The sequence below is a fragment of the Scyliorhinus torazame genome, chromosome 15, assembly GCF_047496885.1.
Source record: "Scyliorhinus torazame isolate Kashiwa2021f chromosome 15, sScyTor2.1, whole genome shotgun sequence".
In the NCBI taxonomy this organism is placed as follows: Eukaryota; Metazoa; Chordata; class Chondrichthyes; order Carcharhiniformes; family Scyliorhinidae; genus Scyliorhinus; species Scyliorhinus torazame.
In genome coordinates this window covers 170,763,082-170,789,850 of record NC_092721.1, presented here as the reverse complement: position 1 = coordinate 170,789,850, position 26,769 = coordinate 170,763,082, and the positions used below count along the sequence as shown (strand labels likewise).

Sequence of the window (26,769 nt, the reverse complement as noted above, 5' to 3'; positions counted from 1 at the left end):
TCCCGGCAGGATTTCAGATTTCCTTCCCTAAAGGGGCATTCGAGAACCAGATGAGTTTTTAACGACATTCCATGATAGTTTCATGGCACCATTACCGAGATTAGATTTCAATTGTAGATTTTATTAATTGAATTGAAGTTCCACCAGCTGCCGTGGTGGGATTTGAACCCACATTCCGTGCTTCTCTGGATTACTAGTCCGGTGATGACATCACCATCTCCCTTTGTTCCATTTCCAGCAGCTGGGTCAAGTTAATATCAGCCTTAATGAGTTTAAATGAATCATTTAAAAATACAATAGCACTTCTTATATCTGATTTTGTTCACCAAACTAGACATTTGCTGATGAGCCAGATAGTGCACTTAAGAGAATGATTATATGCAGCAATTAAAATTCAAATTGCAGATGCTTCCAGGACTTGTCCTCTCCAGTCAGAGCTGAAATGCGTTTTCATCACTTTGTCTGAAACTGTTTTCAACCATCTCGTAATTAACTCCTAAGGCTCAATTACGGAAGAGCAAATAAGGCTCCCCTGATGGCTCAGGGAATTTATCTAATGAGTATTTAAACACGATTGATTCCTGCCCTAAGCTGAGTGAGCTGATCTCAGCCAAGCTGGTGCTAATAGATGCATTGGCCTTGGGGTCCCTGGGTTGCAGAGGAGAAAATTCAGCCGCTGGAAGTGGGAGTTTGTGCACATTGGGCTTGGCTGTGTGTGGTGGTATGTATTGGGAGTATTACGGTACCCTGTGATGCCGAGAGGCTATTGGTGGATAGACGCTGGGTCCCGATTGGATCAGCCGCCTACTGGCTCCACCCAGTAAGGCGGAGTATAAGAGCCCGGGTTCTCCCAGCAGCCGCATTCTATAACTGCTGCTGGGGAACCAGTCTGCGTAATAAAGCCATCGTTTGACTCCTTCTCATCTCATCTCGTGAGTGATTGATTGTGCTACAATGTGCTGTCCCTCTGGCAAATAATCTCTCTGCTCACTGTTGGGGTATGCACAAGAATAATGGTGCTTGGGATACCTGCAACTGCCAACTACCTGTGGTCTCAATAGCTCAGCAGAAATTGTTCAGTGCTTTCAGGGTTTGAAATAAAAGGAGAAAATTGATGAGGAAAGAAAAAGAAATTGAAATGTTTGACTCCTAATTGAAGGATCAACGCATGATGACATTCTTAGTGCTGGGCTTTAAGTGGTTGTAAGTGCATTCAGTTACTACCCTGCAGGGAATACTGCATATTCCATGATATAACATCTTACTTACTGAATGCAGCATGGTAAAACTAATCATTGCACAGCTGCAGTGATAGTTTGGCACCTAAACTATCAGGAAGTGAGGTGCTTGACCCCTATAAGTAAGTTCCTGGGAATTATACCAGTGGAGCCAATTGGAAGATGACAACCGAATCACAATGAGATGGGAAAGGTCAATGTATGTTGTCTGAATTTGTTGTAACTGGTGACAGTGTCCAAAAATATTTTCAATGTTCAGACTGGACTCATTCTTTCGCTCCAGGGACAGGGAAAAAGAACTGCGACATGACTGAACTAAATCTCCGGAAACAAGGGGCTTGAATCTCCGGTCCTCCAGCTGCGTGTTTCTGGGCTGCGTGTCATTCGCTGGCGGCGGGCTTCCCTCTTCCGGTCGCTTGTCAATGGGATTTCCCGTTGAAGCCACCCCCACGCCACCAGGAAACCTGCGTGTGGGGGTGCGCTGACACCGGGAAGAGAAAATCCCAACGGCCGGCGAATTCCAGCCAAGATATGCTCCGTGGTGCCACAGGTTACCTGGCCAGCATCTCCCAGCGAAAACATGACATTGGCGACCATGTGTTGACTCCTTTTTAAATGGATCCAATGCAGTCCCATTACATGCCGCTTGCACAGTTGAAATGTATGCATTGAAGATTTGAGAGACCTTGGGGTTGATTTCCCCCCCAAAAATGACTAATTATCATTTTGGGCAGGAAAATCAGTGAGATTTCTGGCAGAATTCCCATCGCAATCCACCCACACTTAGGACGCGATTCAACCAAAACATTTCTAAGAACTGGATTCTTCCGCCCCGCAAGATCACCACGGGCGGGACGCGCAAAATGGAAAAGTCCATTGTCCTCGGGCGGGGTCCTCCGGTCGGCAGTCGGACACAGCCAGACTATCCCACCCTGTATCATTTAGGTGAGTTTGGTGGGGTATTTCTTGCCAGCATTTTGGGTGAGACCACACATTCTTTGGGCCTTGGGGAGTTTCTCTGTGGTCAAGCCCACACTTGGGGCGTGATCTTCCGGCCACGTTGCGGCAGAAAAGCAGCTCGCCGCAGCACAGTGCGGCTGGTGAAAGCTGGAGACCCCACTCCCAGGATCTACCCAGCTCGCAATGCAATCGTGCGAGACGTTGCAAGGAGAATCCCGCCCACAATGGGCAGGGTCAGTTTTTGGCAAATCTGCATATTAGAGCGCGGCAGTTAGCCTTACTCTAATGTGCAGATTCCCGAGGTACCTGAGGCTTTGGGATTCAATCCCTTCGCCTTGGGAACCTTGGGCGGCTGCCGTTTGGTACGGAATCCCACAAACGGGAACCAGATGGAATGGCACTCATGGGGGTCTCCAAGGGTATCGGAGGCTCCCAGCTGCATTACCTTTGGGGAGGGTGGTGCCCTGGTACTGCTGGTGTCAGGCTGGCACTGCCAGGGGAATTGGCAGGTGGGCGATTGGGCCAGGGTTGCCCAGGTGCGTGTCGGGGAGGGGGGGATGCTGGGGACGCTCCCGTGTTACATTCTCGGCACGCCATTTAAAAATGAGTCCCACATGTGGTCATGGTATTTGGTCTCCATGGAAACCAGCCAAATGTCAGGCTACTCTGGTGGAGCGGAAAATCCCGGGAACCGGGAGACTCCAGTTTCAAATGGGCTGAGCATATTTAAATGAGTTCAAAGACTCATTTAGATATGCAAATCTGGTTCACACCCAGTGAGGGAGTGAACCAGATCGCGTAGGGTGACGTGGGCCGGGAGCATCGCTGTGTGGACCCGGTTTAGGGGGCTCTCCTATTTCTGGGAATTGCGGGATGTGCACCAGGCTCAAACGCGGGGTAGAATCGTGCCCCTAATCTTTTTTCACAGGCTGTTTAAATGTTGTGTTCGGATAGGAAGACTTTGTTGCTCGCATCTTCTGTTCAACATTGCCTCGATCATTGTTTATACTGTGAATTGTATCTTTACACGTTGAGGGTTTTTCAGTGTTTTTATCTGGTATAGGCTGGTGGGGAGGCTGGAGAAGCTATCACTTGGAGCTCAATCTGCCTATTTAAGTAAGACCCCACTGGCTTCGGCCTGGTGTACTTGCATTTTGCAAATTTAAACTGCAGTACGTGGGAAAAGCATAAAAGCCCATTCACCTCATCCTCTCCACCCCCATCTGTTCCATTTCAACTGAACCCCTGCCTGGTTTAGTTTGATAGCTGCTCTCCAGTTTGCAAGTGCAACAACCAATTAATTGCAGCAGGTTTTAAGTTCACGGAACCTGGTAGAACATATGTCATAGAAGATTTAACAAAGGAGCCTGTTCTCCAGGTTGGGATTCAGTTCTCAAGGTGGTTTCTGAGTGTATCAGTAGTGAAGTTGACTTCTGTTGGAAGTTGAAGACTCACATACACAGTGACAAATATGTGCACAATGTGTACGCCACTGCTGGGTGTCAGTAAATATTACGCGGCTAAAGTTACATGAGGTGTTTGCCTTTGAAAGATGATGGGCAAAGCAATATGTATTGTTTATCCTGATACCCGGAGGGCATTGGGCCAATCATGAAGTTTCAATCAGTCAATCAAAGGCTAATTTTAAATCAACTTCCATCACCGCCAAGGGCTGAAATGAGGTGAATTTTACAATAATTTCAAATAAAATGCAAAAATACAAAGAAGTGACAAAACAAATTAAAATAGCATGTTAAATCCAAACAAACAAACCATTTACATCTAATTCATAAACATGTAAGCTCTAACACAATTGAATGATGATAGTGGCCATTCAGACTTACCGTTATATTAACAAGGCTACCACACTGACACTGTCCGGAACAATGGAATCTGGACTGTTCTCGCTGATAGTCACACCAGATGTTTAATATGGTCTCCAACTCTGCCTCCTTGTTCTCAGCTGTGGCATCGCCTTTGCCTCGACACATGGCATGAAGTTTCTCACTCACAGAAAACAGCACGATCACAGCCGGGCAGGGGACAAATCCTGTTAGGGACCTGGCATCGAATCTGCTGGGCACTGAACGCAAATAAAAAAAGAAAGTTCCCAAGAATAGCTCCAAGAGTGAATAAAGCAGATGTCCAGGTGAAGATCCACCAGCAACATGGCAGCCAACAGTACCACACCAGAAGTCCTCTCTCCTGAAGTTGTATGGGAATCTTGTCATTTACAGGCAGACAGGATATAGATTGTAATGCCCTTCCCTAAAGGACAGCATGGGTCACTGTCTGTGCGGAGTCTGTATGTTCTCCACGTGTCTGCGTGGGTTTCCTCCGGGTGCTCCGGTTTCCTCCCACAGTCCAAAGACGTGCAGGTTAGGTGCATTGGCCATGATAAATTGCCCTTAGTGACCAAAAAAAAAGGTTAGGAGGGGTTATTGGGTTACGGGGAGAGGGTGGGACGTGAGCGCTTAAGTGGGGCAGTGCAGACTCGATGGGCTGAATGGCCTCCTTCTGCACTGTATGTTCTACAGTAGCACAGTGGGTAGCACTGTTGCTTCACAGCTCCAGGGTCCCAGCTTCGATTCCCGGCTTCGGTCACTGTCTGTGTGGTGTCTGCACATTCTCCTTGTGTCTGCGTGGGTTTCCTCCAGGTGCCCCAGTTTCCTCCCACAAGTCCCGAAAGACGTGTTAGGTAATTTGGACATTCTGAATTCTCCCTCAGTGTACCCGAACAGGGGCCGGAATGAGACGACTGGGGGATTTTCACAGTAACTTCATTGCAGTGTTAATGTAAGACTACTTGTGACAATAAAGATTATTATTATTATAACAAACAATTAACTAGTTGGGTTGTTATACCTTTCTGACACCCTTCGTGGCCATTTTGTGGTGCTAGCCCACCAATTATCTGTTATTAAATTAAAGGTCACACGTTTCCACAAAAAAATTTGAACCACCAACTCCATGGTGCTAGCCCAGTGCCAGAACCACTGGGCTACTGCAGCCCAAATTAAAGGGCTATGCGCATTTTGAGATAAGTGCTTGCAAATGTACAACTGAGATTCAACCACTTAAGACTATGTTCTCTGGGCAAACTTTCTTATGTCTGTCGCTGATTCACTTCTGTTGAACTGGGTCAGTTCTATGCTCTGCAAGTGCAGTCTATATTATGCGGCTAAAGTTATTTGAGATGTTTGCCTTTGAAAGATGATGGATAAAGCAATAAGTATTGTTTATCCCTGATACCCTGAGGGCATTGGGCCAGTCGTGTAGTATAAATCAATCAATGGTTTATTTTAATTCCACTTACATCACAGCCAAGGGCCGAATTGAGGTGAATTATGTTTTGGGACAACCCAATCTATTCATTCCATTCTTCCAAATTGGAACTCATAAGTTGTTTTTATCCATTAGCACAGAAACCACTGTTAATATTAAGCTTGCATGGCAATTTGAAAACTGGACTTCATACAATCAAAGTTGTCTTAATGCCTGAATTGCTGGTTACTATGTGGAGCTAAATTGGCATAAAGGTGACCGGATTTGAACGTACACAAGGCTGTTAGCTACAACCGATTTTTAAGGTCTGTACTCAAGGGACATATAACTTCTTAATTTTAAATTGCCCCTCAGAGTTTCTAAGATTCTGCCTGAAGAGCCCAGGAACAAGAGGGGAGGCGGTGGTGTGATGGTATTGTCACTGGACTAGCAATCCAGAAACCTAGGGTCATGCTCCAAGGACTGAATCCCACCACGGCAGACAGAGAAATTTGCATTTGATAAAAGCCTGGAAATGAAAGTCTAATGATGACCATGAAACCATTGTTTATTGTTGTAAAAAAGCCATCCAGTTCACTAATGTTCTTTAGGGTAGGAAATCTATCGTCTTTACCTGTCTGGCCTATATGTGACTCCAAACCCCTGCTTAAATGCTCTCTGAAATGGCCTAGCGAACCACTCAGTTCAAGGGCAATTAGGGATGGGCAAATAAATGCTGGCCCAGCCAGACGGTGCCCACATCCCCAGAACGAATAAAAAAAAATTGTTAAAATAAATAACTAACTGTTGTTTCAGATACTGTGGGATTGAAGAAATCCTGTGCTAACACGGGTTGCGGGTTTGTGTTTCAGTTTTTTGTCAATCAATTGTCTACTATAAACCTCAAGCTTTGACCAGATGCAACTAATTAGTCGGATTTACCCATGTCACTGTAGAATGTATCAGTTTCCAGTGCAAAAGTGTCTCAGTAACTTCTCATTTTCTTTCTGTTGCTGGTCTATATTTACCCCATGTAGATGTTCAAAATAAATTAACCATTTTGGTGCATGTATAATTGGAAGGGATGTGCAAAGAAACGCAAAGGCCTTGAATGAAAATTTTCCCAAAGATTTTCCAACTGAAAAGGCGTACATAACGAGAAGCACTTCCAAGAAATGGAAATTTGAAAATGCTTTTAAGTCGCCACCCATTTTTTTAAAAAAGGGCATATACGTCATTACTCACATTTGAGTTTTCTATAATCAAACAATTCTTGTAATAAATCATTATTAAATGCATACAGCTTTGGCTAGAAGGGAGGATGTTAGTGTGCATGTAAGTGCCCTGAGGTAGGGGTGTATAGATGTAAATTCGGAAAGTTAGCTGGTTGCGCACACCAATATTTTGAAGAGTTATGCTGACTGCTGGTTCATACGATTTGATATCATCTCCACGCTGATCATCCCACAGCATATTCCAACACATTACCACACCTGTGGCATTGGTAATCATCAGGCTTATTAATAACAAAACTGAAAATCTAAACTGCAGTAGATTTCCAATGTAACCTCTGCAGGCAATGTAATGCAGTCATCATTTAGGGCTTTCCAGAATGGTCTGCGCTAATGTGTGCTGCGTGTCTGGAGAGAATGTCTAAATTTAGATGTCAGCCTGCAGTGGATAAACTGCATTGCCGTTGGTTCCAAACCAGATATACCCCATTGAACAGTAATTTTTCTGTGCGGGAGATTGTGCTGCAGTGTGGGTGCCATTTGCAATGAAGCCATATCGGGGCCACAAGTTTTTTTTTTTTCCTTTTAAAAAAAAAATAAATTTAGAGGACCCAATTCATTTTTTCCAATTAAGGGACAATTTAGCGTGGCCACTCCACCTACCCTGCACAGCTTTGGGTTGTGGGTGTGAAACCCACGCAAACACGGGAAGAATGTGCAAACTCCACACGGACAGTGACCCAGAGCCGGGATCGAACCTGGGACCTCGGTGCCGTGAGACAGCAGTGCTAACCATTGCCCCACCGTGCTGCCCTCGGGGCCACAGTTTTAATAAGCATCAGAAGGTTGTGAGGCGCCGGCAATTACTTTAACAAACGAGCCACGACAAATCAGATATTCACTCCCTCCTTCCCATCATAGCTCTCCATTCTTCAACATTGTGGTGTAGGAATGTCTGGAATCAAGCGCACAACATGTTATGATTGATTTTGCTGTGGTTTGCAACATTCCTGGTTTTATTTTGGAAAACCTGTTTCGGTCACTTTTTAACCTTTTGGACTCTCCTCCGACTAATACCTAAAATATTCCGTCCCATTGACAACACAGTGGCCCCTAACAATACCGGGGATAGGAAACTATGGCGACTATGAGGTTGAAGTGAATTTAAGTAGGACATACTATTAAGGAATTGGGCAAGTCAAATAATTAAATGAGAAATGGGCACAGCTTTTTTGGGACGGTCCAGAAGCACGTGCATGTGAAGAAATTTCTGCATTGTTCAAATGCAGTGTGCATTTCACATGAACAGTATCTGGCAACTTCACTGCACTACAAAGCTGGTTTACCCTTTTCTGAGTTATCAGTGGGAAACCTTTGTGTGTACGTTGAGCTGTATTGCATTTGTAGCATATTACGTTGCTGTAAATAATTTTCCCAAGTCAAGACAGATTGTTTCCTGGTGTACTACACTAAATATATCTCAACTTGAGAAGTAGGTTGAGAATTCATTAATATTCCTGATTACGTTTTTATTTTTTTCACTTCGAATTCTTCATTAAAAGTCACCAACTCGCACCCTTTTTTTGTACCTAGCAGAAGCTGTTTTCACTGTCGCAGGTTTGCACCATTAGTTGCATGCTAAAGGGTTGCTCAAATTCTGTGTCTTGTACCTATTGGAACTGCCTAAAGTTCTCTTCCTCCCCAAACCCCAGTTACTCACCTTTTTTTGAGTCTGTGGCGCGATGTAGTGATGTAGCTCTCTGGAAAAAAATGACCATTCCTTTATACAAGGCGCAGGCTCTGTGTCATCAGGCAATTTACCTTTGGTACAACACCAGAGACAAATCCTAGGCTGGATTGTCCATTTCAGCGGCTACGTGCCAGCTCAGACAGAGAATTTGCGGAAGTTTTACGACCAAAGCATCGGCGCCGACCCCTCACCGATTCCAGGCCGGAGAATGTCCATGCATGTGCACAGCTGACGACGTGCAGCGGTCGAGCTATACAACATGGCGCCGGCCATAAGCGGACCTGACCCGCCATCCACGACCCCACAGGCCAACCCCTGGTCACTCCCCACCAGTCTCCCCAGCCCTTGCGGAAGCCCTCCCCCGGCAAGTGGCACGGATCCTGGCCGAGTGCGTCGGTGCTGGGCACAGTCCGCAGCCGCCCGCCGGGTTCTTGACTGCTGAGACCCCACGTGTCCCATGCCATCGGGGACTCGGCCCATTAGGGGTGGAGCATCGCCGGAGGGCCCGCCGATGACACGCCAACGGTGTTGCAACGCCGCGCGACGCGATTACTCCATTTCCGAGGGGCGGAACATGGCTGATCGGCGTCAAACCGCCGCTGGTCCCAATTTTGGCGTCGGAGTCAATTCTCCACCCGATCGCCAATTACGATATCGGTGTCAGGCAGTGGAGAACCCTGGGCGCGATTCTCTGTTCGCGCGGCGGTTTGGAGAATCGCCTGGCGCGCCATTTTTCCCCGCGACGCCAGACCCTAACCCAAGCGGCGGGAAGGCCCCGTCGAATTCTACGCGGCACATGCCGGAGAATCGCCCGGGACACCCAAAATGGCGATTCTCCGCTACACCCACTATTCTCCGGCCCAGGTGGGCCGAGCGGCCTGCCCAAAGCGACGGCTTCCCACAGGCGCCATCCACACCTGGTCGCTGCCGGCGGGAACAGCGCGGGAACGCTGGGGGATGCCTGTGGGTGGGCGAGCGGTGCTCTTTCACCGGGGTTGCACTCAAAAGGGGTCTGGCTCGTGATCGGTGCCCACCGATCGGCGGGCCGGCCTCTCTGTAGGAGGACCTCCTTTCCTCCGCCGCCCCGCAAGATCCATCCGACATCTTCTTGCGGGGCGGCCTCGGGGAGGACGGCAACCACGCATGCGCGGCTGACGCCAGTTATACGGCGGATGACGCGGTGCCGCTTTTATGTGGCGCCAATGCCCGGCGTGCGCTGACGACGCTGCTTTAGCGACACGCCCCCCCGAGTTTCTCGCGGCCCCGATCCTAGCCCATTTTCGGGTCCTGAATCGGTCGAGATCGGGGCCGTTTCACACCGTCGTGAACCCCAACGGCGTTCACGACGGCGTGGGCACTTAGTCGTGGGAGCGGAGAATCGCACCCCCCATCTTTACTTTATAACAACACAAAAAAAAAATTACATTTTTATAGTGCTTTTCAGCCAATCAAGAACTTTTTGAACTGCATTCAATGTTGTAATATAGTAAATGCAGTGGCCAAGTTAGTGCACAGCAAGCTCCGACAAACAGTGATGTAATTATGATCAGATATGTGATATTGATTGGCAGATAAATATTGGCCAGGACACCGGGGATAGCTCCCCTGCTCTTATTCAAAATGGCGCAATGGGATCTTTCAGATATACAGAACAGGCAGAAGGGGCCTTGGTTTAATGACCGTTCCGAAAGACAGCACCTCGACGCTCTCAGTACTACACTGGAGTGCCAGCTTTGATTTCTGTACTGGAGCCCTGGAGTGCGACTTGAACTCGGAACCTTGGCCAGGTTTTTACGGCCCTGTGTCTCCCCGCCAGCTTCTACAGTGAGCCATTTAATTTGCCATTTACTTTGCTGGGACTGTAATATTCCATTGCACCCTGGCCCTTGTGACTCAGACACACGTATATTTTTCAGTATATTGATATCAGCAGGAATCTGGCGTAACATTTTCCTCCTTTTTACTGAGGCTATTCCTGATACTACTACTCTGGCTAAGACTTGCTAATTAAGTCTAGAGATCGAAGTTGAACAATTCGGGCTTCTGTACCGCAATGCCACTCAACAATAAGTTAGAGTGCTAGGTCTTATAAGAAACTTGGGAAAATTAGAATTGCGGAATATTCTGGATGTAAAATCCTCCTCTGATTATTGGAAACATTCAACATCAGGTACATTTACAATGTTGTGATCACTCTGTTACCAGCTTTTAGCTACAGAAATTAAAGATCAATATCTCCCTTGAACTTCAGAGACTGACCAAAAATGTAATTCTTAAATAATTTTCTTAATTAAAATACATGGACAAACCCTTACAATATGCAGAAGCTGTAGCTGCCTTCAGAAATCTGAGCGTTCAATGGGTGGGATTCTCCGTCCCGCCAGGCCCGTTTTCTGGTGCGGCGCAGCATGCCCTCGCCAGCAGCGGGATCCTCCGTCCCGGCAGCCAGCCAATGGTTTTTTTCATTGTAGCCACTCCCACGCCGTCGGGTAATCCGTGGGTGTGAGTGCGCTGCCAGCGAAGCGAAGGATCCCGCCGAAGGAGAATTCCACCCATAGTATGTCCACGTTGTACTTCATGTGATTGCTGTCTTGTTAGAGGGAAGTGGAATTACTATTTCCTTTCTTTCCAGTGGCGTGGTGGCGATCCATGTTATTTGTTTTTATTATTCTTTCACGGGATGTGGCTGTGCTGGCCTTGCTAGCAATTGTTGTCCATTCCTAATTGTCCTCCAGAAGATGGTGGTCAGCTGCCTTCTTGAACCGCTGCAATCCATGTGGTATAGGTACACCCACTGTGCTGTTTGGAAGGGATTTCAACCCAACGACAGTGAAGGGACGACAATATAGTTCAAAGCCAGAATGGGAATTTCCAAAAGGAGGTGTTCCCATGCCTCTGCTGTACTTGTCCTTCTTTCTGGTAAAGGGTAACGGATTTGGAGACTTGGTGAGTTGCTGAAGTGCATCACGTTAATCGTACATACTACTGTGAGTCGGTAGTGGAGGGAGTGAAGGCTGAAGGTGGTGGATCCATTAACTGAAATGCTTTTCCTGAATCATGTTGAGCTTCCTGAATTGTTGAAGCTGCACTCGTCCAGGCAAGTGAAGAATATTCCATCATACTCTTGAATTGATGGTGGACAGGCTTTGAGGAATCAGGAGTTGGATTACTCACCACAGGATTCCCAGCTTCTCATTTGCTCCTGTAATATGGCTAGTCCAGTTCAGTTTCTGGTCAATGATAAATCCCAAAATGTTGATAGTGGGGGATTCAGCATTGGTAATGCCATTGAATGTCTACTGTCATTGATCTAGCAATGAAACTACTGGAACAATTAATACAACTTTCTGAATTGGCAGACTATCGAAAAGATTAGTTTTGTTACAATGTTTGCAAAAAAAATCAATTTGGAAGCAAAGCTAGCAAGAACTGTATTGCTTCTGTAAGCATTCTGAAAGGCTCCACCATAGGGCCTGACTTGTATATTTACAAATATGCAGTTTGCAAGAGTGATATTTAACATTTCTAAAAGTTGTAGATCAAACATAATAAAAATGAATAAGGGAGAGATGGGTTCCTGATGATAGATAAATAGAGTCATCGAAGTTTACAGCATGGAAACAGGCCCTTCGGCCCAGCTTGTCCATGCCGCCCAGTTTCTATCACTAAGCTAGCCCCACTTGCCCGCATTTGGCCCATATCCCTCTATAATTGGAGCATAGATTATCTATACAGCTACCATTTAGAAGTGGATATCCAGGGCAGAATTCTCCTCCTTGCGATGCCACAAAGATGAACCGTGATGGGCTGGAGAATCGGGCATCCAGCCAAAATCTAGGTCCCCACCCGACGCCAATTTGGGCACCATGCTCCCTCGCTGGTGCCGATAATGAGGTTTGCACTCTGCACTAGTGGCAGCATGCAAAACTGACATTTTCATGCATTTAAATGTGATTAGCGGGTTGGGCACCATGTGCTCCGCCCTTCCACTCCTCTCAGACGGAGTTCTCATGGGTGTGAATTACTACAAGTATTTTCAAAGGTGGACAGGGCGCCATGGCTGCAGAGAGGGAGTGGGAGGCTGAAGAAACACTGAAAAACTGTTGAAAACTGTTGGGCTTGCTGGGGGTGGCTGGCAAGGCCAGGGACAGTAGCGGGTAGGGACTTGGTGCCAAGGCCGTGGATTTGGGGTCCCCCTCGGGATCGGGGTGGCCTGGCTTAGACCGCCATTGCTGCAGTCGGTCTTTTAATCGCACCTCTTTGGTGATATTTACAAGCTCCTGGCTGCTCACACTGCTGAGTGCTGCCTGTATCCTTTAAATGCTCTGAAGGCCTCTGGTCACCTGGGAGCCCACCTAGCCAGCCCCTATGGACACCCTCTTACCCCAGCTGTATCATAAGGGCGGAGCTCAATCAGGAGCCCACGAGATGTTGACACTCCTCAGAAGCGCTGCCTCATTGTTGAGGAAGTAGGGGATCAGCAGAGCTCAGCCCAACAGAGGACACTTGTTGTACCCTCCCTGGTTCTCTGGCCCTCTCAGTACAGAGAACTCACCAGTGATCTCCACCCTCTGTGATCATCAGCTACCTCCTCCTGGTGAGACTGGCAGTGCTGACTGCCTCTGCCACCACCTCCCAGGCAATGTTCAGGAGGGCAGGCATAAGTCTGCGAACCACACTGGGGAAGAGGCTGTCCCTCCTCTCCTCACTGGCATGGAGCGGTGGGTCCACTTGGACTCCCAACCTTGGAGTGCAGGTCTTCTCTGAGCCATCTTGACGGCTACAATGAGGGCGTGGTAAGTGGAGTGTTTGAAAACAGCTCCAGCTGCCAGGCTCTTTGGGGCTAACTCCGGCCCCAGCGGTTAGACCTCCCGCTGTGCCGGGAATTGCTCGGGTTTCGTGTCAGCAGAGTGCCGGCCTATTAGCATGTCCTGAACCAGCACCCCGAACAGGAACGCGAACCATATGCAATTCAGTCCCGGCATCAACACTTCGTCCCCCAAACAGAGAATTTTTGCCCCACATTTCTCATCAGCCTGCAAAGGCCTGACAAAAGATTATGAAAGAAGTTTTAAAAAATCAAATGGCTGTGAAGCACACATATCTATTTACTGTATTTTTGCTGATCAGCGCTACTTTGCATAATTCTCACCAATGCCTTGTAAGTAAGGCTGGTGGTGCAGGGGCAGCACAGTGGTTAGCACTGCTGCCTCACGTCGCCGAGGTCCCAGGTTCGATCCTGGCTCAGGATCACTGCCCGTGTGGAGTTTGCACGTTCTCCCCGTGTCTGCGTGAGCCTCACCCCCACAACCAAAGATGTGCAGGGTAGGTGGATTGGCCATGCAAAATTTCCCCTTAATTGGGTTTTTAAAAATTGGTACTCCAAATTTATTTTAAAAAGTAAGGCTGGTACATCTCTACAAGCAAATGTAGTTATAACTTACCGTGAACTCACCATGTAGGAAAAAATTGTACCCATGTATTCTCCTTAGCCCTACCAGCTCTCACGAACAAAGAACATTACAGCACACGAACAGGCCCTTCAGCCCACCAAGCCTGTGCCGATTCAGATTCCTTATTTAGACCTTATTGCCCAAACATCTAACAAGTTTCTGTTAGCAAAACCAAGCAGCTGTCTCACACCACACTGAAATACTGTCACTCAAACTAACTTCCATGGCATACTGTCTCTTCATGTTCGTTTTAAAAATACTTGTGACTTTTGCACAGTATTTCATGTAACTTCTGTCTGCACCATAGGTATGAAGTTACACCTGGTGCTCTTCACAAATTCAGTGTAAGCAGCAATGAAAGATTTCAAGTGTGTATCAAAGCAGAAATTCCTAAATCTTGCCTTTGGTGCTGTTGAAGTCTGGAATAAGAATTTGGCTGTTCCTGATATTGGGGTCTAATATACAAAAGACTAATAAATAGATGCTAATAAACTTTAGTTCGTAATTCACTGCACCCAGTGCAGAGGCAAACAAATCTTGGGAGCAAACTAGTAGATATAATTGGAGTGCTTCTGGAGAACAACCCAACAAAACAGTGATGTCATTGGGGAGTTTGTTGTCACAGTTTTCATAAGGGAAGAAGAGTATAAAATAACATTGTCAAATGCACCTGTTTCTGTAATTGTGTACGTGTCAGTTTTAGAGGGAGGAAGATATGTCCTGCTGGTCAAGAAGCTCAATTTGCCTGGCATCCATCCCTCTGTAGGTGTTGCTTTTCTTCTAAGCACACAAACTTGAAGAATGAATTTCGTGGCAGAAATTAATAATCATAGAATTTACAGTGCAGAAGGAGGCCATTCGGCCCATCGAGTCAGCACCAGCTCTTGGAAAGAGCACCCTACCCAAGGTCAACACCTTCACCCTATCCCCATAACCCAGTAACCCCACCCAACACCAAGGGCAATCATTCAATCTATAAATATACTCGTTTAATTTCCACAGCTCCCCCTGTCCCTTTCTTTAGGTGGTTCAAAAGCATTTTGCAATTTTTCACCCTGTAAATATGTGGGTTTTTAACGTACATTCCCAAGAATATGTGGCTGAGAGAGCAATGAAAATCTTCAAGGTCACTTTTCCTGCAGTGGGAGAGTCCACTCTAACACCTTGGGTGCTATCCCCCCCGCCCACCACGGGTGGGAGAATAGCCGGGGCGCCGCGCAAATCGCGCCACGCCGCCCTGACCCCCGCACGCGATTCTCCCATCCCCCAGAAACCAGCGGCGCGCGATTCGCACCGGGCCGCTCGGAGAACCGGCGAGCGGTGAGTCTCCGGCCGGATGGGCACGAAAGGTTCCCGCTGCCGCCGTCCACCCCTGGTCGTTGCTGGTGGGAACTCTGCGGGAATGCTGGGGGGGCGGCCAGTGGAGGGGGGGAGGTGGGCTCCTTCACCGGGGTGACCTCCGATGGGGTCTGGCCCGCGATCGGGGCCCAACGATCGGCGGGCCGCCCCCGCCCCCGGGGCCTACCTCCTTCCGCATGCGGCCCCAGAACACAGGCTCCATGTTGGTGAGGGGCTGGCGTGCGTAAGACGTTCCCCACGCATGTGCAGGACGGCACGAGCCAACTGCACATGCGCAGGATTTTGCTGCCCCAACTGCGCAGTCGTGAGTTGGCACGGCGCCCATTTGGCACCGCGCAAGGACGTTGGAGCGGCATGAACCGCTCCAGCGCCATGCTGGCCCCCTGTTTGTGTGGTCCAATTTTATAAGTAACACTCAGCATACATTTCTTTAAGATTAACTCAGGAGGTTAGTTTATTTCATGTTCAAATCAGGTGGAGGAGCGATGGGTGTTGTTCAGAATAGAAGAGAGGGAGGTTTTACAACTATGGATAATAATAGAAAAAGAACTGTAGAAATGAATATTATTTCACATGATTTCCAGAGTCTGAGAAGTCAAAGTCCAAGGAATGTTTCTCTCATGGCAGAGTTCAGTTCAGATAGGTTCCTGGTTGGCGTCAGCAACACGAAATTTAACAATGCAGCACATTAGGATTTGTGTGCTAAGAAAGCCACAGAAGTTATTTTGGGTGACATCTGTCATTTGGTTTCAGAACGTGGTGTGTCTGACCACAGTTTGCCTATTGGATAACATGGACTGTATACTTACTGAGAACATTGGAGTACAAGATAAGGGGCAAAATTCTCCGGTATCGGCGCGATGTCCACCAACCGGTGCCAAAAAGGGCGCAAATCAGTCCGGCATCGCGCCACCACAAAGGTGCAGAATCCTCCGCCCCTTGACCGGCCGAGTCCTAACCTTGAGGGCCTAGGCCCGCGCCGGACTGATTTCCACCCCACCAGCTGGCAGAAGTGCCCCGCCAGCTGGCACGGAAATGACATTGCCGGGCGGCACATGCGTGGGAGCGTTAGCGGCCGCTCACGGCATCCCCGCGCATGCGCTGTGGAGGGAGTCTCTTCCGCCTCTGCCATGGTGGACACCGTGGCGAAGGCGGAAGGAAAAGAGTGCCCCCACGGCACAGGCCCGCCCGCGGATCGGTGGGCCCCGATCGCGGGCCAGGCCACCGTGGGGGCACCCCCCAGGGCCAGATCGCCCCGCGCCCGCCCCAGGACCCCGGAGCCCACCCGCGCGCGCCACCTTGTCCCGCCGGTAAGAGAGGTGGTTTAATCCACGCCGGCGAGACAGGCATTCTAGCAGCGGGACTTCGGCCCATCCGGGCCGGAGAATCGCCGGAGGGGGGGGGGGGGGCGCCTACCGGCGCAGCGCGATTCCCGCCCCCGCCGAATCTCCGGTGCCGGAGAATTCGACAACCGGCGGGGGCGGGATTCACGCCAGCTCCCGGCGATTCTCCGACCCGGCGGCGGGTCGGAGAATCTCGCCCAAGTTTTGTAACTTGTGTTATTCTTACAAATCTGTATATAGCCCTGTACCTGTAAAGGTGTAGCTGGAATGAAGGAGTGGTATATTATCGTTCATCTTTTATTATTTAATAAATATTTTATTCTTTGTTAAAAGTTAATCGGAGGGCGGTACTGTGGTTAGCACTGCTGCCTCACGGCGCTGAGGACCTGGATTCGATCCCGGCCCCGGGTCACTGTCCGTGTGGAGTTTGCACATTCTCCCCATGTTTGGATGGGTCTCAACCCCACAACTCAACGATGTGCAGGATAGTTGGATTGAACATGCTAAATTGCACCTTCATTGGAAAAAAATTTAAGTGTTAATCGGAAGTCCTTTGACTCTGTTCCTGCACTTCTCTAAGCAAAAAAATAAAAGTTAGGATCTGTCAAGCAAAGTTCCATCCTGGGATCTGACCTGTCCAGTAGTAACTTCAGCTGAGATATTTAAATGGGATAACAAGTTTTGATCAGCAAGACACTCAATTTTGTGCTAATGTCCTTGCAATTGGGTGTGAGATTCTTTCTACAATGATGAGAGGAAGATTCCTTTGTTCTTGTAACTCCTGTTGGTACCTTCCAGAGCAAAGGGCCAAGCCTGTGGTCATATGACTTGGTGCAGCCATCTTGTTGGGTTCAGCAGAAAGTCCATTTTAAAAATAGCAAAAATAAAGTCTAGTGACACAGTTAGGATTTCTTTCATGTCTTATTGACATAAAAACCTGCCAAATGCTTTCCGACTATCCAATAATGATTTATCTTCTAATTTATTGTAGACACCAAATATTCCCAGTCACAAGACTTTCCTAATTTGTTCTGTCGTCCTTGCTCTAGTCAAACTAGGCCATTACTTCCCCTTCTGTCTTATTCTGCAATACAATTACATGACCTCTCCCTTCATATTTCCGTTGCCAGTACGTGATCTTTTCCCAAAGCCCAAGTCTCTTCCGGATCCGCTGCGTTCTCCTGCCGTTATACATTTCATCTCATTTTGCCAGTCCACGGCTCTCGCCTCTTCTCTTTCATCTTGAACATCCTGCCAATGTTTGAATTTGCTGGTGGCTTCCCCTGTTCTCCCTACATTGGTTGCTTCATTCCGTTCACTAGACTCTTCAGGTATGTGTGTTACTCGAGTACCAACTTTTGACACTTGCCCCTTGGGTAAAATAGCCCTATCCACTGAATCGTTATCAATTTACAAATCATCATCCAGCACCTTTACTGTATTCTCCTCAAACCTGACCAACATACGAGTATGTGAGGTGCTGATTGCTCAGATCCTGCAAGTTTATAATCAATCCTGATTAACCTCGATGACGGCCGGGATTCTCCCGAATCCCCCGATGGCCCGACACCGGCATAAGAAAATGACGAAAACCACTTCGGCGTCGGGCCAGCTGAAGTTGCGGATCCCTGGGGCCGGATCCCTCCGCCCGCCCCCCCCCGAGGACCGCACCAGCCAGGTCCCGCCATGTGGGACCATGTCCATTTCACATTGGCGGCATTGGCCAGAAACCGACGGCCCATCGGGGCCCAGAGAATTGCCGGGGGGGGGGGGGGGGCGGGGCTGCTGCCATGGCCCCCGACCGACGTGGCGTGATCCCCGCCCCCACCTGAAAACCGTCAGGTCAGAGAATTACTGTCTTCCCCTCACAGCCTATGACTTTCACCGAATCTTTCCACTCTTCTGACCCTCTATTTTATCATGTACTAAACCCCCAAGATTAAAGTTTATCTCTGACGGTCATACACAATGCCGTAAAGCTCACCAAATTTTCCCTTGAGACTTAATGAGTGCCCTTTCCCTTCATGTAGGGCATTCAAGTGCACAGAAAAGGTGGAACTAATTGTAGTCCCTTCCAAGGCCTGGGAATGATCACAAATAATGAGGGGCACAGATAAAGTAGATAGTCAACAACTTTTCCCAAATTGTGGAGATGGCGGCTTTGGACTGGGGTAGGCACAGTAAGAATTCTTACAATACCAATACCAGGTTAAAGTCCAACAGGTTTGTTTGGAGTCACTGGGCGCGATTCTCCACCCCCACGCTGAAGTGGCCGCGCCGTCGTGAACGCCGTCGATGTTCACGACGGCGCGGAACGGCCCCGGTCCCGACCGATTCAGGCCCTGACAATGGGCCAGTATCGGGGCCGCGTCATCTACACGCGCCAGGCCTTGTCGCCCGCGTAAAAGCGGCGCCGAATAGATGACGCGGCCGGCGCCGCATATCGGACATCATCCGCGCATGCACGGGTTGGCCGGCGCCAACCCGCGCATGCGTGGTTGCCGTCCTGTCCAAATCCGCCCCGCAAGATCCGTAAGGAAGGGGGTCCTCCTTCAGAGAGGACGGCCCGACGATCGGTGGGCACCGATCGCGGGCCACCCCACATTCAAGGTACCCCCTGGTGCAGGATCCCCCCTCGCCCCACCACAGGCCGCCCCCCCAGCGTTCACGCACTGCCCACGACTGTAGCGACCAGGTGTGGATGGCGCCGGGGGGAACCCGCCGTTTTGGCCTGGCCGCTCGGCCCATCCGGGCCTCAGAATCGCGGGGGTGCCGGAGAATCGCCATTTTGGGTAACTCCGGCGATTCTCCGGCCTGCGGCCTGCGAAACTCAACCGGCCTGTTCCCGCCGCTTGGGAGAATCGCGGGAGGGCGTCGGACCGGCGTCCCCGGAAACTTCGGTGGCCCAGGCGATTCTCCCAACCGGCGTGGGAGTGGAGACTCGCGCCCACTAGCTTGCAGAGCGCAGCTCCTACATCGGTGAAGGAGCTGTGCTCTGAAAACTAGTGACTCGAAACATAGAACAGTACAGCACAGAACAGGCCCATTGGCCCTCGATGTTGTGTCGAGCCTTGTCCGAAACCAAGATCAAGCTATCCCACTCCCTGTCATTCTGGTGTGCTCCATGTGCCTATCCAATAACCGCTTGAAAGTTCCTAAAGTGTCCGACTCCACTATCACAGCAGGCAGTCCATTCCACACCCTAACCACTCTCTGAGTAAAGAACCAATCTCGGACATCCCTCCTATATCTCCCACCCTGCACCTTATAGTTATGCCCCCTTGTAACAGCTACATCCACCCGAGGAAATAGTCTCTGAACGTCCACTCTATCTATCCCCCTCAACATCTTATAAACCTCTAGTAAGTCGCCTCTCATCCTCCCCCGCTCCAAAGAGAAAAGCCCTAGCTCCCTCAACCTTTCCTCATAAAACCTATCCTCCAAACCAGGCAGCATCCTGGTAAATCTCCTTTGCACCTTTTCCAATGCTTCCACATCCTTCCTATAGTGAGGTGACCAGAACTGCACACAATACTCCAAATGTGATCTCACCAGGGTCATGTACAGTTGCAGCATAACCACAGCTCTTAAACTCAAGCCCCCTGTTAATAAACGCTAACACACTATAGGCCTTCTTCACGACTCTATTCACTTGAGTGGCAACCTTCAGTGATCTGTGGACATGAACCACAAGATCTCTCTGTTCCTCCACATTCCTCAGAACCCTGCCGTTGATCCTGTAACCCTCATTCAAATTTTTCCTACCAAAATGACTCACCTCTCACTTATCAGGGTTAAACACCATCTGCCATTTTTCGGCCCAGCTCTGCATTCTATCAATATCTCTTTGCAGCCTACAACAACCCTCCACCTCATCCACTACTCCACCAATCTTGGTGTCATCAGCAAATTTACTGACCCACCCTTCAGCCCCGTCCTCCAAGTCATTGATAAAAATCACAAATAGCAGAGGACCCAGCACTGATCCCTGTGGTACACCGCTGGTAACTGGTCTCCAGTCTGAAAATTTTCCATCCACCACCACCCTCTTGTCTTCTATGTGATAGCCAGTTACTTATCCAATTGGCCAAATTTCCCTCCATACCTGTTGGACTTTAACCTTGTGTTGCAAGACTTCTTACTGTCTTTTCCCAAGGTAGGGGAGGCTAAAACTAGAGGGCATAGGTTTAAGGTAAGAGGGGAGAAATAAGGTAAGAGGAGAAAAGAGGGTCCAGAGGGTCAATATTTTACACAGTGGGGGTGAGTGCCTGGAACGAGCTGCCAGAGGCAGTAGTAGAGGCGGGTACAATTTTGTCTTTTAAAAAGCATTTAGACAGTTATATGGGAAAGCTGGGTATAGGGGGTTATGGGCCAAATGCAGACAATTGGAACTAGCTTAGTGGTTAAAAACTGGGCAACATGGACAAGTTGGGCCGAAGGGCCTGTTTTCATGCTCTAAACCGCTATGGCTCTATGACTCTAAATCACAAAAGGTATTTTTCCATTTCTCCGATAGACCAACTGATACGGACTATAGCCACCAGCCGTAGGCAATGAATGCTTCACATGGACTGCCCAAGCCAGAGCAGATGTTAGCTTTCAATTTTGTTAATCAGCTAAGATCTTATGGAACATTTCAGCAATCTTTGTGATTTCTTTCACAAAACCTATTACTGAAGGGATTTTTAGTTCATCACTATTATGTTCATACTTCCGCACATCTCTCAATTTGTCATTCGAAAATTCCACCTCAGACCCATAGTCAGTCAGGAATTTAGCTAGTGGCCCTTTCGGGTCACAAACCATTTTTCCACAATATTATCCATAACCACCATGTGTTCCTATAGGTAGATGAATCTTGCTACCATGTCTATGAAATATACAATTAAAATGTCCCAGACCTTTAAATCCATACATGCTGCTTCATTAAAGTCATGTACTAATGCAAGATTTACAATAGGCCATGATGGTGTTCACCAATATTTTTTGCATATATCACATTTTTCCACTAATCTTTCCAATAAACTTTGTGTACTCATCAACTACCCCTGCATCTTTTAGTATGATTTTTAATCTGTGACAAGGGGGATTAGCCAATTGTCCATGTATCTTGAAGATTTTATTATTTCAAACTCCGTGTCACCTGATGCCATTAACACCTCTTTACCATTCTGATTAGAGATGCTAGGTTTTGTTAAAGGGATCCAACAATGAACTGATTGGGTAAATTGTATATCTACTGACTTTCCAAAGACAATTGCTTTATCATGTTCCATGTCCAATTTCATTTGTGCCCCTTTTATGGATGGCTTGATCAGCAGTCAGATTATATTGCTAGATTCTACATCTGTACTAAAAAAGTGATTTATCCCAGCTATTCTGCATGGAATCACCACTCTTTTAAGTGATCTTAAAGCATTTTCATTCCTGAAGCTGAAGCAAGTAGAATTTTCATATTATTTTACCTTACTTCAATCCTTACTAGTGAGTGAATCTAAATAACATTTCAACCAATCTGTTCCACATATTGCAGATGTACAACCATGGTCCAGAAGGGCACAGTTAAATTAATCCATGACTAGTATATTCATTACCGGACCAAACTTCTTGTGACCAGGACAAATCCCTTGGACTGATCAATATCGTCATCTTCCTTTTTGTGCGCCGCCTTGAAAAATCCTGTTGTTCCATTTTGGGCAATTTACCACATAATGATATTTCAAATCGCATCTGAAACAGGTGTTAATAATTCCCTGGGCATTCCTGGGGCTCACTCTTCTGTTATTACTACTCCATTCCTGTTGTTTGCCGGATCGGCCAAAAAAAGGTCTCAATCCTCATTTCTTTTGCCTGCGATTCTTGTGTTGCATTGGTGCCTGCACCCCATTTCTGAATGGTCTCGAAATACTGTGAGCATTGAATCCTCCCTCTTTCACGTTTCCACCGGATGTCCCATTGGTGTCATGAAAGTGGCTGAAAACAGCTTGCCTTCTCAGGAATTTATTAAAGCCGCAGATGTCTGATCCAAAAGTGTGTCTCTTTCTGGGAACCTTGCTCCAATGAAGACCTGGAATTGTCCACGTGCAACACTTTAACTCAATCCCACAATTTGAAAGCAAGTACTGGGCCAGCTATTTCTAAATAGGATTTCAGAAATCTCCTATGTAGTCTGTCAAACAGCATGATATACTACTCCACGAAATAGACATCAGTCTTTCCAGATTTATCAACCATGTCTCATGTACATTTAGTAAATCATCTTATAAATCTTTTCTGTAATTTTTAATTGAAAATCCAAACCTTCCTCTGCGTCCAACTGAGCAGCTAAGCTCTGAAAATACTTTTGCATCTGACCCTGTTTTTGTGAGGAAATGATCGTGCCACGGCCATATACCTTGCTTTTTCTTTGGCCCGTGTCCACATATTTAATTCATTTTTTTCATTGTTCATATGATTCAGATTCAGAAGACAATGGTGAGAGATTAAACCCTGACACTTTCCACCATTCTTCTCAAAAGTAACTCCGAATACAATCTTCTGTCTGAAAAACGTTCTTCTTCATTTCCAATCTTCACCTTTAGGCAATCGTCCTCTGTTACCAAGCCGGATGGTGAAATACAAAACGAGATACAGATCTTTTCCTTTTTACTAGATTCATTACTACTAGCCCAGTGGCCTAGTGGACTCCGTTTCCATGTGATACCAGTCCTTAACTGAACAATACCCATTACCTGCACATCTTTGAACAACATAATCAACAATCCGTCAATGCTGAGTATGATGCTGTAAATATGCCACTGTGTTTATTGTACTTGTTAATACAAAACAAATTCTATACCCAAGAAATCCATCTGCCCTGTCACCAAGTAGGCTGAACGGACACTGAATTTTGGCTTCCTTTCTCATTCAAATGAGAGGCCTTCCCAAGAAGCATGTCAGCAAAAGGGGCTTGGGAATTTGGGCTGCTGATTTGCTGGTAATATCCCCAGATACGGACTTAAAGGGAAGGTGACCGGTGGAGTGGTACGACGGAGAGGGAACATGATTGGGGTAGGGGCAGTTTGGGGTGGGTGGGGGTGGACTGACTGCAAAGGGCAACCAGAGAGGAATTGACCCTCTCACAAATGTAGTAGGGTCATACGGACTCCAACCGTTAAATCTGTTTCTCTCTCCACAGATGCTGCCAGAACTGCTGAGTTTATCCAGCATTTTCTGCTTTTGTCCATAAATAGGCATTGGGCCCTATATTTGTCAGTGCAGACATGAGCCCTGATCACTTTCTGCCTGCCATATTGAAGGCTTTTGTACCTGGGTAGTATGTGAAAAATGGGTGTCATCCAGTTTCTAAGCCCACATCTCCTGCTGCGACTTACTTACTGAAGCCATTTACACTAAATTTAAGGTGAGGGGAAAGGCTGAATAGTAGTTTGTCAACTGCAGAAATATCCCAGGGGCTAATGTTTTAATGGACCTTAGTGGTAGACACAACTGCACTTGCTTGAAATGTCCTTTTTGGAATTCTCTAGGGTGTGAGACCATCCATGATGGAACTCTACAAAAGCATTTTTAACTCTGCCTTTTCTCTTCCCAGGTCTTTTTTTAGCCTCTCTTGACCAGCAGCCAAAGATCCCTGTTTTAAGTGTGCAAATCAGAGCTTTTGTATTTTCAGGTCCAGACTGCTGATTTAACTAATGGTCTGAGTGGGGAAGTTGTTGTGGTTTTTGTGCCAGATGAAGAGAAGCTGGGGCTGGAATATTTGTTTATTTTCTTCATTCTTTTTTTTTTAATTAAAATTTAGTGTACCCAATTCATTTTTAAAATCCAATTAAGGGGCAATTTAGCATGTTCAATTCACCTATCCTGCACATCTTTGGGTTGTGGGGGGTGAAACCCACGCAGACCCGGGGAGAATGTGCAAACTCCACACAAACAGTGACCCAGAGCCGGGATCGAACCTGGGACCTCGGCGCCGTGAGGCAGCAGGGCTAACCCACTGTGCCACTGTGCTGCCCTATTTTCTTCATTCTTTCTCGATGTTTGGGAGGGGGGGACACTTAGGAGGAGCAGTTTCCGGTGACAATTACGGCGAGCTGTGCAAATGAGAGCCCGCTTCTCGAATCTCCCAGGCTTCCTGCTGCTGAAGTTAGGGGGGTTGGTACTTGTCTGCCCAATTCCTAGTTCAACCTAAAATCGGGGCCTGTAAAGGGAGAAATGGGTATCTGAGGGGAAGTGGATATTGTAAATTTAGAAGAATAGAGAATGCTCAGAGGTTGCGTGGATGTCAGCTGTCGCCACCTTCCCCCAGCTCCTAATACCAGCTGCTGCCACAATCCGAAATCTGCAACTAGTCCAGGTCAGGACAGGGCGTTATATAGCATCGAAGAGGCTAGCCTGCTGCCATATGACACAACATAGTGGCAAAATGTGCTTCCTCATATGGCTGTTAAGAGAATCACATTCAATTAAAGGTATATCAAATGTTATTTGCTTCTCTGTTGCCGATTGATTGTTTTAGCCAACCCCTCCCACCTCAAACCCACTCTTGCCTAATTCTAAAATAACAGATTTTAGAAATTGCCTGGTCTAAACAGCACTTAGCTGCATAATGTAAACAAGCACCTTTAGCTGTCTCAGTGAGGAAAAGTAGTTGTTGCAATCCCAGTTTATGTTATAACTGAGCAGGAAGATCCCAATTTGGAACCCTGACTCGATAGATCGTTTCTTATACTTTTCTTTTTTTTTCTTTTAAAATATTTTTTAAAAATAAATTTAGGAGTAGCCAATTCATTTTTTCCAATTAAGGGGCAATTTAGCGTGGCCAATCCACCTACCCTGCACATCTTTAGGTTATGGGGGCAAAACCCACGCAAACACGGGGAGAATGTGCAAACTCCACACAGACAGTGACCAAGAGCCGGGATTGAACCTGGGAGCTCGGCGCCGTGGGGCAGTTGTGCTAACCACAGTGCCAAACTTATACTTTTCTGGTATAAAACTTGGAGGAACAGTCACAGGACTGCTAATTAGTTTTAACAAGGAAAAAACATATATTAAACATGAAAAGCTGGATTATTGTGCAATACTCCTTTACTTCCCTCTTATTTTGACAAATGCACACAGATTTTAAGATTGATGCAGATTACAAAGTACACCTTAAGCTACAATAGTCCCATTAACACACAGTCCATTTTAAACACACAGATTGGTTGTGGTCAAATACACACACTCTGCTCTGAACCCAAGTTAGTGACTGTGGATTTTTTATCAGAATGCCCTAGACTATTGTCCCATAAGAGTTTCCAAACTTCACCCCCAAAAATATGCTTTAAAATCTTCTTTCACAATAATACTAGCAGCTTGCAGTCCGAAATCCAGTCCAGCTTTTACAAATGACTCTTTTAAACAAAGCTCCCACTACACTTCTCACTTTTAACAGTGAATCCAGTCCAGGATTTTACACAATCCCTTTAGGATTCATTTTCCTTGACTGCTGTACAAACAGTTCACAATTGCTTGAATTATCGATTTCCCAGACTCTAGCAAAATGACATCAAACACTTTAAATCTTGTTACTGCAATTGTCTCTAACTCAGAACATTGTTTACTCTTCCTTGATTTTTTCTGAACAATACCGTGGTCTCTGTTCTCTTAATTCCTGTTGAAAATTCTTTCTGACCCAAATTCCTGGTTATCTGGACTGTAACTTATATTGCATCTTTACAACTTGCCCTGTCCAGTTTCTCCTGACAGAGTTGAGAGAGGTTCACTCTCGGTATTCTGCCTCCAACTGCCAACAAATTCAGCTAAAATTAAAACTTAAAAGCTTGTTTTCATCCTTTCAAGGGCATCCAGTTGCTAAGCAACCCCTTCTATTTTCTTGTTATGCCGTAATACTCTCGAAGCACAATAGAATCACCGTTGGAATTGAACCTAACCCCCACACCTATAAACACCTTTGTCCAGCATGAATCCAATTATAGGTTTTACTATTCCAGGTGCAGAAATATTAAATTAAATACACTTAAAACTATACCTTATTTCTAATGTTTACCAATATTAATATAAATTCTTTAAAACTATCTTGATATTCCTAACATAGTAAAAGAGTCATCATTATGGAGAGTAAGGTTAAACAGACTTCATATATTATGTGGCAAAAGACTGCTTTTC

General features: G+C 47.0%; 1 protein-coding gene and 1 long non-coding RNA gene across 10 annotated transcripts in view; one reads left to right on the top strand and one right to left on the bottom strand.

Annotated features, from left to right (window-relative positions):
- Nucleotides 1-26,769, top strand: part of LOC140391985 (F-box-like/WD repeat-containing protein TBL1X) — a 424,525-nt gene that overhangs the window by 340,501 nt on the left and 57,255 nt on the right. The window lies entirely within an intron of this gene.
- Nucleotides 1-26,769, bottom strand: part of LOC140391987 (uncharacterized) — an 85,907-nt gene that overhangs the window by 45,567 nt on the left and 13,571 nt on the right. Inside the window, exon 2 of the long non-coding RNA XR_011935221.1 lies at nt 4,043-4,281. This is a non-coding gene — a long non-coding RNA (uncharacterized lncRNA). The remainder of the gene's footprint in view (nt 1-4,042; nt 4,282-26,769) is intronic.